The 11,690-nt window shown below is 37.1% G+C and overlaps 2 long non-coding RNA genes across 3 annotated transcripts in view; one reads left to right on the top strand and one right to left on the bottom strand.

Moving 5' to 3' along the window:
* LOC128249185 (uncharacterized) overlaps positions 1 to 11,690 on the top strand; it is a 178,569-nt gene that overhangs the window by 18,120 nt on the left and 148,759 nt on the right. The window contains exon 4 of one of the 2 annotated variants that reach the window (XR_008265287.2): positions 7,028 to 7,104. The exons of the other annotated variant lie outside the window; for it this stretch is intronic. This is a non-coding gene — a long non-coding RNA (uncharacterized LOC128249185). The remainder of the gene's footprint in view (positions 1 to 7,027; positions 7,105 to 11,690) is intronic. 2 annotated transcript variants of the gene reach the window in all.
* The window catches only part of LOC128249186 (uncharacterized), a 34,297-nt gene that overhangs the window by 14,486 nt on the left and 8,121 nt on the right, over positions 1 to 11,690 (bottom strand). Inside the window, exon 2 of the long non-coding RNA XR_016243909.1 lies at positions 10,095 to 10,209. This is a non-coding gene — a long non-coding RNA (uncharacterized LOC128249186). The remainder of the gene's footprint in view (positions 1 to 10,094; positions 10,210 to 11,690) is intronic.

Here is an 11,690-nt window from a genome sequence, read left to right as displayed (position 1 = left end):
AACCGGTGTGGACTTGTTTACGTCCGCAACATAGCAATTCAGTAAAAAAAAAAGCAAAAAAAAAAACAAAAGAAAAACGACATTAAGTACCGGCCTTTAAATTTACATACTAGAGACGAATTCTTCGACTAAACCCTCTGAGACGGTGTCCCAGTATGGCTGCAGCCCAGTGACTGAAATATGTGAATGATAAGAGAAATGTTTAAGAAAGCAGAGACACAATGACTTCAAAGACCTTTAATAATTGGATATAAAGTTACAGTCTGTGGAACTAAATGAGACACACTTAATACTGTATTTTCAATGGAACGGTTATATTTTTACTGAAACAGTAAAAATGTAATTCCAGAATATGTCTTCACAAAATTTGAATATCCTTCTTCCGAGGATGATGTTGAAGATATTAAAGAAAAAGTTTAAATAACATATGCCGCAGGGCTCCTCCCTGAGTCAGCTCTTCCCTTATGACTGTTGGTGTCTTCCACTGAACTGGTAACGAGACCCAAAATACTCTGACTTTGGGGCGCCTTAACAACCCAGGAGGGTTTCAAAGCAGACTGCAACATAGAATGTAACAGCAGGAGTATCCAGGGGTCATGACCTGGATGCTCCCTTGAGTGTAATGAGAAAAGGGCCAAAACAATTGCATGATGTGGCCTCTTCTTTGAAGACTTTCAGTTGTTCAGATCTTAGAGTTTATTTATTACTCCTATATTGTTTGTTTACATTTACAAAACGTTATGTAACCAAAACCTTTTCGTTACTCATACAATAACTTTCTTGAATGTCATTACATGGAAGGGCTGGTGCTTTTTCCGATACAGTATCTCTAATCAATCCTACCCACCCCGGTAAAGAATGTGTGGCCTTATGCCAATATGGAAAGGCAATATTTATAATCGTATTTTTGGTTAAAAATGTGGCTTCTCAACGCCATCACTTCAAAACTTTACCGCAGTTACTATTAATTTGCTATATTGACACAGCCACTACTACAACTACTACTCGCTACCACTACTTCTACTGCTGCTGCTGCTGCTGCCATCACTGGTGTCGGTGGGAAATGTTACTGGAAGGCCCCCGCCACTTAAAAGCCATGTAGTAGTGTCAATGACGATTTTATTATTTGTTATACCAATGGCCCCAATACACAAATGACAGACAACTGCAAAATACTACTACTAATGATTATAACAACAATGATGATGATGATGATGATGACGACGACGACGACGACGACGATGATGATGACGATGATGACGATGACGATGATGATGACGATGATGATGATGATGATGATGATGATGACGACGACGACGACGATGATGATGATGATGATGATGATGATGAGGGGGAGGAGGAGGAGGAGGAGGAGGAGGAGGAGGAGGAGGAGGAGGAGGAGGAGGAGGAGGAGGAGGAGGTACCGCCACCACTACCACCTCAACCACCGCGCCGTCGCTGCTGCTCTTGATACATTTTGTTGTTGTTCATACGTTTGTTGTTGTTCTGAAGGTTTAATCAGTTTGAAAATGTCAAGGCTGAAAACGGAGAAAGTGCAAGTTGGATAATAATAATAATAATGATAATAATGATAATGATAATAATAATAATAATAATAATAATAATAATAATAATAATAATAATAATAATAATAATAATAATAAAATAATAATAATAAAATAATAATGATGATGATGAGGAGGAGGAGGATGATACAATGGTTTCACTCCCTCAATGACGGGTTCCGATTGGAAGTCATTCAGATTTTCTGTGAGGATGCTTGTGTGTGGTGGGAGTGGGGACGAAGAGGGCATTATAGTGTCACCGAGATAAAACCTCCGTTATGGAGTTGACGACAGATAAGAGCAGGGGGCAGAGAAAAGGGCAGAGGGGGGGGGGGGGGAGTAAAGAGATATTCTTTTGTTCCTTTATTCGTTTTTTATTTGTTTCAGTCATTTGACTGCGGCCATGCTGGCGCACCGCCTTTAGGCAAGAAAAGCGACCACGGGACTTATTCTTTGCTAGCCTAGTACTTATTGGATCGGTTACTTTTTGCCGAACCGCTAAGTTACGGGGACGTAAACACACCAGCATCGGTTCTCAAGGGATGTTGGGGGCACAAACACAGACACACAAACATATACATACATACATATATATATCTATCTCTCTCTCTCTATATATATATATATATATATATATATAGATATATATATATATATATATATATATATATATATATATATATATATATATATATATATATATATATATATATATATATATATATATATAAATATATATATATATGTATGTATATATGTATGTATCTATGTATCTATGTACGTAAGTATGTATGTATGTATGTATATAAGATATATATATGTGTGTGTGTGTGTGAGGAGGGGTGTATGAAAAGTGTTGAGCCTTCAAGGCCTTTGATCCTTGAAGTCTTGTAACTTCATCAGGAGTCTTGTACCATGTTTTTTTTTTTTTTTTAGGCTCAACGTGGTATTCCGGCTGAGATTGCATTCCTTGTATTTCATTTATATATTTATTTATTTATGTATCAAATGGTTTTAGATATGCAAAATTTCACTAGGGATTGATGTCTGTGAGATTTGGTTGCTGCCACGAACAGAACGATCAACGAGAACCTTGTATACCTGGAGTTTTCTGTTTCGATTGCATCTATTGTTGCTGCTGCTACTGCTGCTGTTGCTGTTGTTGTGTTTACTGATTGTTATCGTTGCTCTTAAACTCCAGATCAGTGAATAGCCTAGAGGTGGATTGGTACTTACAGACCGATCAAGGCCAGTATCGATTGTTTAACTCTCCGTGGTCAATAAATGTGATAACAAAGCATGCAGATGGGAGAGATTATGCTGACGTTGATGACTGGCTATCGACTGTGATTTCATACACATCCAGAACATTTCATACGAGTATTACCATAACCCCGGTACTTCAAACATGTACATGCTTTCGTCGAACCCCGAAGGCTGGAAGGCCATATTGATCTCGATAGCATATGAACTTGGAACGAAAAGTCACATTTCTTTCAATAGCATCATCACGACATCCTTCACACACACAAACACACACACATACACAATACAAATACACAAACAGATATACTTAACAGATGCTGCATATCTACCTCTTCCCCACCACACACGCACACACTGTAAGGATGATCTGGAAGCTTGACTGATGAGAGAAAGCTGCGAATAATCCGTCCTTGTTTTTTTGTGTCCGTTTTCTTGTGGTTTTCTTGACCGTCTTTGTATCGTCTGCCTGTCTGGATGTTTTATTATCGTCTGTTGCATTCTTGTTTTATTTTGGGGATTTATATATACATATAGCGGCGTACGTCCACTTTTGCTCACCTTGTAAGTATGTGTGTATATATATATATATATATATATATATATATATATATATATATATATATATACAGATATGCATTTACACATTCATACATACATACAAACAAGTACATGTGTGTATTTGCAGAAGATCGTTTTAGATCTTGGCAATAGAAACCTACCTTCTGATTGTAGTTCTTTTGTAATGAATTCAACTATTAAATAATTTGCCAATGCATTTCACTGTAAAGCTGGATTTTACGATTTTCTGTCTGATGTTTCTATGTGTCTAATTAAGCTTGTAAATATATACGAGTGTCTTCCTATTGTTGCGTTCTTGTACATGCGTGTATAAGTGGTTTACGGATGTATATGTATGTTGTTGTGATGGTGATGATAGTGAGGATGGGGAGGATTTTTGCGTCGGCGTCTTGGTGTGTTTAATCCGTTTTTCGCTTTTGTTACACACATGCACACACAAACACAGAATGTCCTGCACACAGGTATGCATATATGTATGCATGTACGCGTGTATGTACAGAAGCCTACACACAAGTATATATATATATGTGTGTGTGTATGTGTGTGTGTGTATGCATATATATATATACATATAAATATATACTTATATATAGTGTGTATGTATGTATGTATTCAAATTATGTGATGGAAGTAGCTCCATAATATAAACATTACTGATATCGCATATTTAACTGTGGGTGTGGTTTTTCGTGCAGGAAAGATTCGTTTAAAGACGTGTGGTGTTTAAAGAATAATAATAAATAAATAAAACAAAGTCAACTTCAGTGTTAGTCGAAACGAAATCGCCCTAAAAGTGCAGATATGAGTGCTAGATTTAGTATTTTGCTGTATACGCTCCTTCTCGATGCTGCGTGCACGCTTCACCACCCAAACGAAACCAGAATCTACAGTCTGATATATTATACGCATACTTTTGTACTCTAGGCACAAGGTCCGAAATTTTGTTGGGAGGGTAGCCAGTAGATTGGATCGACCCCTTGCATATTAAGGTCGATCCCAGTAAGCAACTGGTGCTTAATTTATCAACCCCGAAAGAATGAAAGGCAAAGTCGACCTCGGCGGAATTTGAACTCAGAGCGTAAGACAGACGAAATACTGCTAAGCATTTCGCCCGGTGTTCTAACGTTTCTGACAGCTCGCCACTTTGTATCATACACATACTATCTAAAGAATTTGCTGTTTTTTGCAGTTATTTCCCACAAGTGAAAGTATTGGTTTCATTTTTTTGCATTTCTTGTTTTTTTTTTTTTTAGCTAACAGAACTCTAAGAGATAAGGTTATAAACATGGCGGTTTAATACCGTTAACAAAGCGAATTATTTCACGTCTCTCGAAGTTTCTCGAATTCTTCGGACGTAAACACTGTAATATAATAAATTTACGGTTGTCAAGCGGCGGTAGGGAACAAATGCAAGCACTCGTGCGCGCACTCACAATCACACACACTCTCACACACACACATGACACACGCACGCACCTCCCCCCAATTATATATATATGTATATATATATATATATATATATATATATATATATGTATACGACCGGCTTATTATTTTTCAGTTTCTGTATACAAAATCCATTCACAAAAATCCTTGTTTGACCCAAGGCTATAGAAGACGTCACTTGCTCAAGGTACCACGCAGTGAGACTGAATCCGGACCCATAGAGTCCTGAAGCAAGCTTCTTGCCACACAACTCCGCATAGTTCTACTTTTCTCTTTGTATCATCAAACCAATATGTATGTATGTATGTATGTATGTATGTATGTTTGTATATATGTATGCACGTATGTACATATGAATGTATTTATATATGTGTGTATGTATGTGTGTATATATGTATGTATCTATCTATCTCCATCTCTCTCTATATATATATATCTATCTATTTCTGCATCCATCTATTTAGCACTCTCTTTTTGTTACTCTTTGACTTACTGTGACTCTGTCTCACTTTCTCTCCCTCCCTCTCCCCCTCTCTCACGGGGTAGGTTCTGTCTACGTCTGGGCTGTTGGGGGATGTTGTGGGGTGTTCGCTGTCTGTGTTGGTTCGTTTGAAACGCTGAATAGTTTCAAACTAATTCTTTGTCTTGATACGAAGCTTCTCAAATGCCAATGAAGCTATAAAAAATTGTACATAATTATACGGCATATAAGAATATAATACACCTTGACAGTTTAAATTGAATAGAACACACACAGAGACAAACAGACAGACAAACAGATAGACAGACCGACAGACAGACAGATAGATAGATAGATAGATAGATAGATAGATAGATAGATAGATAGATAGATAGATAGATAGATAAATAGATAGATAGATAGATAGATAGATAGATAGATAGATAGATAGATAGATAGATAGATAGACAGACAGACAGACAGATAGATAGATAGATAGATAGATAGATAGATAGATAGATAGATAGATAGATAGATAGATAGATAGATAATACATACATACATACATTAATACATACATAGAGAGGTAGATAGGTATGTAGATAGATAGACAGACAGACAGATAGATACATACATTCATATATACATACATACATACATAGAGAGGTAGGTAGGTAAATAGATAGATGGACAGACAGACATATATGACAGGCATCTTATATCACCCTTTATTATAATACACTGTACTATGACAAATCTCTTTCACAGTCGCAGACAAGTCTGTGTAGTTAAAGAACTCGCTTTGCAACAGTGTTGTTTCAGGTTCATGGGGAAAATGTCTTCTACTATAACCCCAGGCTGACCAATGCTCTGTGAGACTGTGTGAGATATTTGTCGACACTGTATTTTCGTCGATCTTGGAATTGATCATCGGCCGCATTATGTCGGACACTCTTACAAATTTGCCGATCGACCACTGGTGAAAATGTGTTACCATGCATTCTTGCTGTTTTTTGAATGATGCCGTCCCACGGGTTAAGCGCTCAGGCTAACCTTCCTCCCTAAATTCAACCCTAGTTCGTCGCAGGGTTACCTATTTGCAGCTGAGCAGATTCAAACAACGTGCAATGAATACCTTGCCCAAGAACACAATGCACTGAGAGTCTGGGAATCGAACCCACGATCTTGCGATCGTAATTGCAACACCCTTACCACTAAGCCACATATTTGGAACAATTCATTTTACTAAATGCATAGAGAAATGTTTACGCAGATCCACATCCTACGTCACAATCTAGATTGACATTTATCATTATGGATTATTAATTGACTGTTGCCGAGTTAGATGCATATTTATAAGTGAATATATATATCGATCTGTTTTTGTTAAATACATCTATCTAAAACACACCTAAAATACGTAATCGTGCGCCCAATGTTATCGATATTTGTAGGAAAAACCTTGTTTTACGTCAATCAGTCCCCGCTGTTTCAAATTTCATGTTAGTGAAACAACATTTGATGCTTTTTGTTGACATATTTAACATCGAAAATAGAAAGAAAAAAGCATTAAATGAAGAAATTATCTTGTGTGACAATATTGTGTTTTGATCGGCCAGAAATCTAAACCTTGTGGGTTTATTTACGACTGTCCTTACGTATGCAATGCAACGAGTGTATTTATGTATGGATGGTCTTTTACTCGTTTCAGGCATTTGACCGCGGCCATGCTGGAGCACCGCCTTAAGGGGTTTCAGCCGAAGAAATCGACCTCAGGACTTATTCGATGTAAGCCTAGCACTTATTTCATCAGTCATTTTTACCGAATCGCTAAGTTATGAGGATATAAACACACCAGCATCAGTTGTCAAGCAATGCGTGGGGATAAACACACACACACACACACACACACACACACACACACACACATATGCGACGGGTTTCTTTCAGTTTCCATCTACCAAATCCACTAACAAGGCTTTGGTCGGCCTGAGGCTATAGTAGAAGACAATTGTTCAAGGTGCCACGCAGTAGGCCTGAACCCGGAACCATCCGGTTGGGAAGCTAGCTTCTTACGATAAAGCCACACTTGCGCCTGATCACTATAAGTAAATAAGTTTTGAAGGTCTTTCGGGAAGAATTTGCAGATTCATTTTTCTGGGATACGCGAGACTATGACTATAATTAATGTATGACTATAATTAATGTATTCTCTTATTCTTTTATTTGTTTCAGTCATTTGACTGCGGCCATGCTGCAGCGCCACCTTTAGTCGAACATGTCGTATGAACCTATATGTTTAAATATATATATATATTTCTCGATTCTTCTATTGGCGCGCACACAACCAGATGTGAGTCCATGTGTACGCATATTTGCTACCCACACAAACACGCACAAGCACACACATAGGCGTGCGTACATGAGCATGTGTATGTGTGCACATGCACAGTTTTCAAATGATGAGATTTAAAGAACGATAAAATACCATTTTTGACCATGTCTATATTTGCTTTGAATTGATTATATTCACTTCAAGTTAAAGTGAATTTGACTCCTCCTAAAGAAAATGGAATCCTCTATGAATCATAAAACAAATACTAAATATTTTACAGCAATTTTCTTTCGTATCCATAGTCCAGACTTTAAAACTTGTGTAATTGGTTTCCCGCTCATGGCCTCTAGATATATGTTACATGCTTTGGTCAACGACTAAGCTTCTCTTCGATAAATATAATGTCGCGCGCGAATATAATAAAAATGTTGCTTTATATTGTCTCACAGTATAAAGGGAGTGACGACCCTGCCTGACACGAGTCTTGGGTCAGCTGGCTCCGGCTGAGTGTGCCCGGTATGGGCCCCTATCCAGGGTTACGGAAAGGAGACAACCTTCAAAGAAATCCGGAGTGGAGCCCCGTAAACGGTTTAGTGTTCGACACGACACTCTTCCGGCAGCTCCTGCAACCAAGCTGGTGCCATACATATATATATTGGAGTCGACTAAAAAAAAACTCAATCTCTACGCTCTTCAACACCGCCGGGAGCGCTACATCATCTGTGTAGTGTGGAAAATATTCCATCAATATTGCACAAATGATGTTGGCCTCAATTTTAAAATCCATCCAAGACTTGGACCCCGTGCTATCCGCCCATTACAAAAATCGAACTCGGTACACATAGCAACATTAAGTCACAATTACTTTACCTCAAACCGGTCCAGCTTTCTTTAATACCATACCAAAATATGTTAAAACGGAAATGGATCCCATAAAATTCAAATGCTCACTTTACAAATTTCTTCAAAATATCCTGGAACAACCTCCTACACCCGGATATGTCTCCAACAATAATAACTACTAAAAATATTCTTTTCTAAAACTTTTGGGGAGGGGGCCAGTCGATTAGATCGACCCCCCCAGTACGCAACTGGTACTTAATTTATCGACCCCGAAAGGATGAAAGGCAAAGTCGACCTCGGCGGAATTTGAACATAACGGCAGACGAAATACCGCTAAGCATTTCGCTCGGCGTGCTAACGTTTCTGCCAGCTCGTCGCCTTAATACGAATATTCATTTCAACTCTAAGCACAACGCCCGAAATTTTTGGGAAGGTGCCAGTCAATTAGATCGACCCCAGTACGCAACTGGTACTTACGGCTCAGCATTTCGCCCGGCGTGCTAACGCTTCTTGCAGCTCGCTGCCTTACCACTACTAAAAATATTGAAAGCAAATTTTTCGTTTAGGAAAGTTCCATGTGCTGCACTTTTCACCATAGGATAAGAATAGTCTTCGCTATCGAAAAACAAAAAAAACGATCAGGCATTTCCGTTCGTATTTGCCAGGAAAATTTTACTTTGAAATTTTGGCACAAGGCCAGCAATTTCGAGGATGGGGCTAAGTCGGTTATATTGACCCTAATGCTCAAATGGCATTTATTTTAACGATCCCGGAAGGGTGAAAGGGAGAGCTGCCCTCGGCGGAATTCGAAATCAGAACGTAGAGACATGATATCCAAACATACATACATACATGCACACTCACATATGTTTACATATATATAAATATATGTGTGTGTGTGTGTGTGTGTGTGTGTGTGTGTGTGTGTGTGTGTGTGTGTATATGTATATATATATATATGTGTGTGTGTGTGTGTGTGTGTATGTATATGTATATATATATATATGTGTGTGTGTGCGTCTACGTGCGTGTTTGTATAGTTTTTAATGAAGACACGTGAGATATATGGTCCATGCAGTCTTTCCTTTTTCTTTTTGTTTTTCTATTTTTTTTTTAGTTCATTTTATTCAATTTTGCGCCATTTCTTCTTTCTCATAGAATACCAGCTTCCTTGATATTTCTGTTCTACATTTGAGACCCTATTGTTAAGTTGTCATGGGCAGACAAGAATATTGAATCAGGGTTGAAATATGCTTTGTTTTTATTATTTATTTATTTATTTATTTATTTATTCTATTTCTAATTCTGACCATGAATAATTAACAAAAACAACAAGACAAACAAACCAAAGGATAATCGAAAATGCCACGAGATTAGAAAGAATCTTTCTACTGTATTCTTTTCTTTCTACAATCACTTGGAATTTCTAGGTATCAACGTAGTTTCTGACGTCACGATTAATACTGACGTCACACAGTGCTCGTGACTCGCCTGTCTGGTTTCTATTGACAACCGCTCGTGTCTTCGTCTTTCTCTGTTTCTATAGTATTTATTTGCGGCATTCGTATTCATAATCGTAATCAACCTCTCCTTCACTTACCCCTTACTCTTCCTTCTTCTTCCTTCATCATCATTTACTTCTTCTTCTTCTACTTCTTCTTCTTCTTCTTCTTTTTCTTCTTTTTCTTCTTCTTCTTTTTCTTCTTCTTCTTCTTCTACAGATTTACGTAAATATATATATAGATATAGATATAGATATAGGCATATATATATATATATATATATATATATAGAGAGAGAGAGAGAGAGAGAGAGAGAAAGAGAGAGAGAGGTGCATGTATATATATTCTTATATAATATATATCTACATGCGTATATATAAATATATGTATATATAAACATATACACAAATATGTATATGTATATATAAACATATACACAAATATGTATATGTATATATAAACATATGCATAAATATATATATATATATCCATAAAATACTTCTCCAACCTTACCATTGCTCTCTTTATCTTTTTATTTTTATATATTTACACACATATATATATATATATATATATATATATATATATATATATATATATACATACATACACACACACACACACACATATACGTATACGCACTTTAATTTTTTCATATATATACATATATACATACGAACATAAATATAAATGAGTATATATTTATACGTATAATGCATAGATGTATGTATGGGTATGACCGTGCGCGCGCGCGCGCGCGTGTGTGTGTGTGTGTGCACATGCACACACACACATGTATATATTGATAGATTATTAGTTCGATAAAATTATAGATATATATCCAAAGAGTTATGTATACACTGCATCTTGCAGTATCTTGATGTAGTTTGTTAAAAGGATGTGGAAACAAACAAACCCCCACACCCCATACCCAGTTGCACACGCACACACAGACACAACCATATTTCTCTGATCTTCTAAAGTCACTTTCAATTGACCACCAGGAATTCTACGTCTTACTAAATTGGCCAACCAACTTTGTTTTGCTTTTTTGGGGGTTTTTTCTCTCTTTTTTAATCGTTTCTTCTGTATTTTTTTCTTCTTTTTTACTTCCTCTCCGTCTTATTTCTGCGTCTGAATATTTTACTATTTCCTTTCTACTACTACTACTACTACTACTACTGCTGCTACTGCTGCTGCTGCTGCTGTTGCTACTACTACTACTACTACTACTACTACTACTACTACTACTACTACTACTACTACTACTGCAACTAGTACAACTACTACTTTTACTACGACTACTGCTGCTGCTGTTGCTACTACTACTTCAACTAGTACTACTACTGCAACTACTACTACTACTGCAACTACTACAACAACTGCTACTACTACTGCTACTGCTACTATTACTAATTTTACTACTACTACGTTTCTTTTTCTTTTTCATCTTTTTCGTTTTCTTCTGATTCTATTTCTCTTGTCTTATTCTTATTCTACTACTACTACTACTACTACTACTACTGCAATCGTCACTTTCCTAATTAACATTCTCATTCTCATCACTAATTTTGCTATCACCACCACCACCTCAACAACACCAGCCACAACCACCCACCTCACAACACCGCCATTACCGCCGTAACCACCATTGCCTCTCTCCTATCATCTTTCGCTGTGTCATAGCAATTGAA

The sequence above is a fragment of the Octopus bimaculoides genome, chromosome 12, assembly GCF_046866305.1.
Source record: "Octopus bimaculoides isolate indiv1 chromosome 12, ASM4686630v1, whole genome shotgun sequence".
NCBI lineage: Eukaryota > Metazoa > Mollusca > Cephalopoda > Octopoda > Octopodidae > Octopus > Octopus bimaculoides.
The sequence above is the reverse complement of the archived record's forward strand: the minus strand, read 5'-3'. Positions and strand labels throughout refer to the sequence as shown.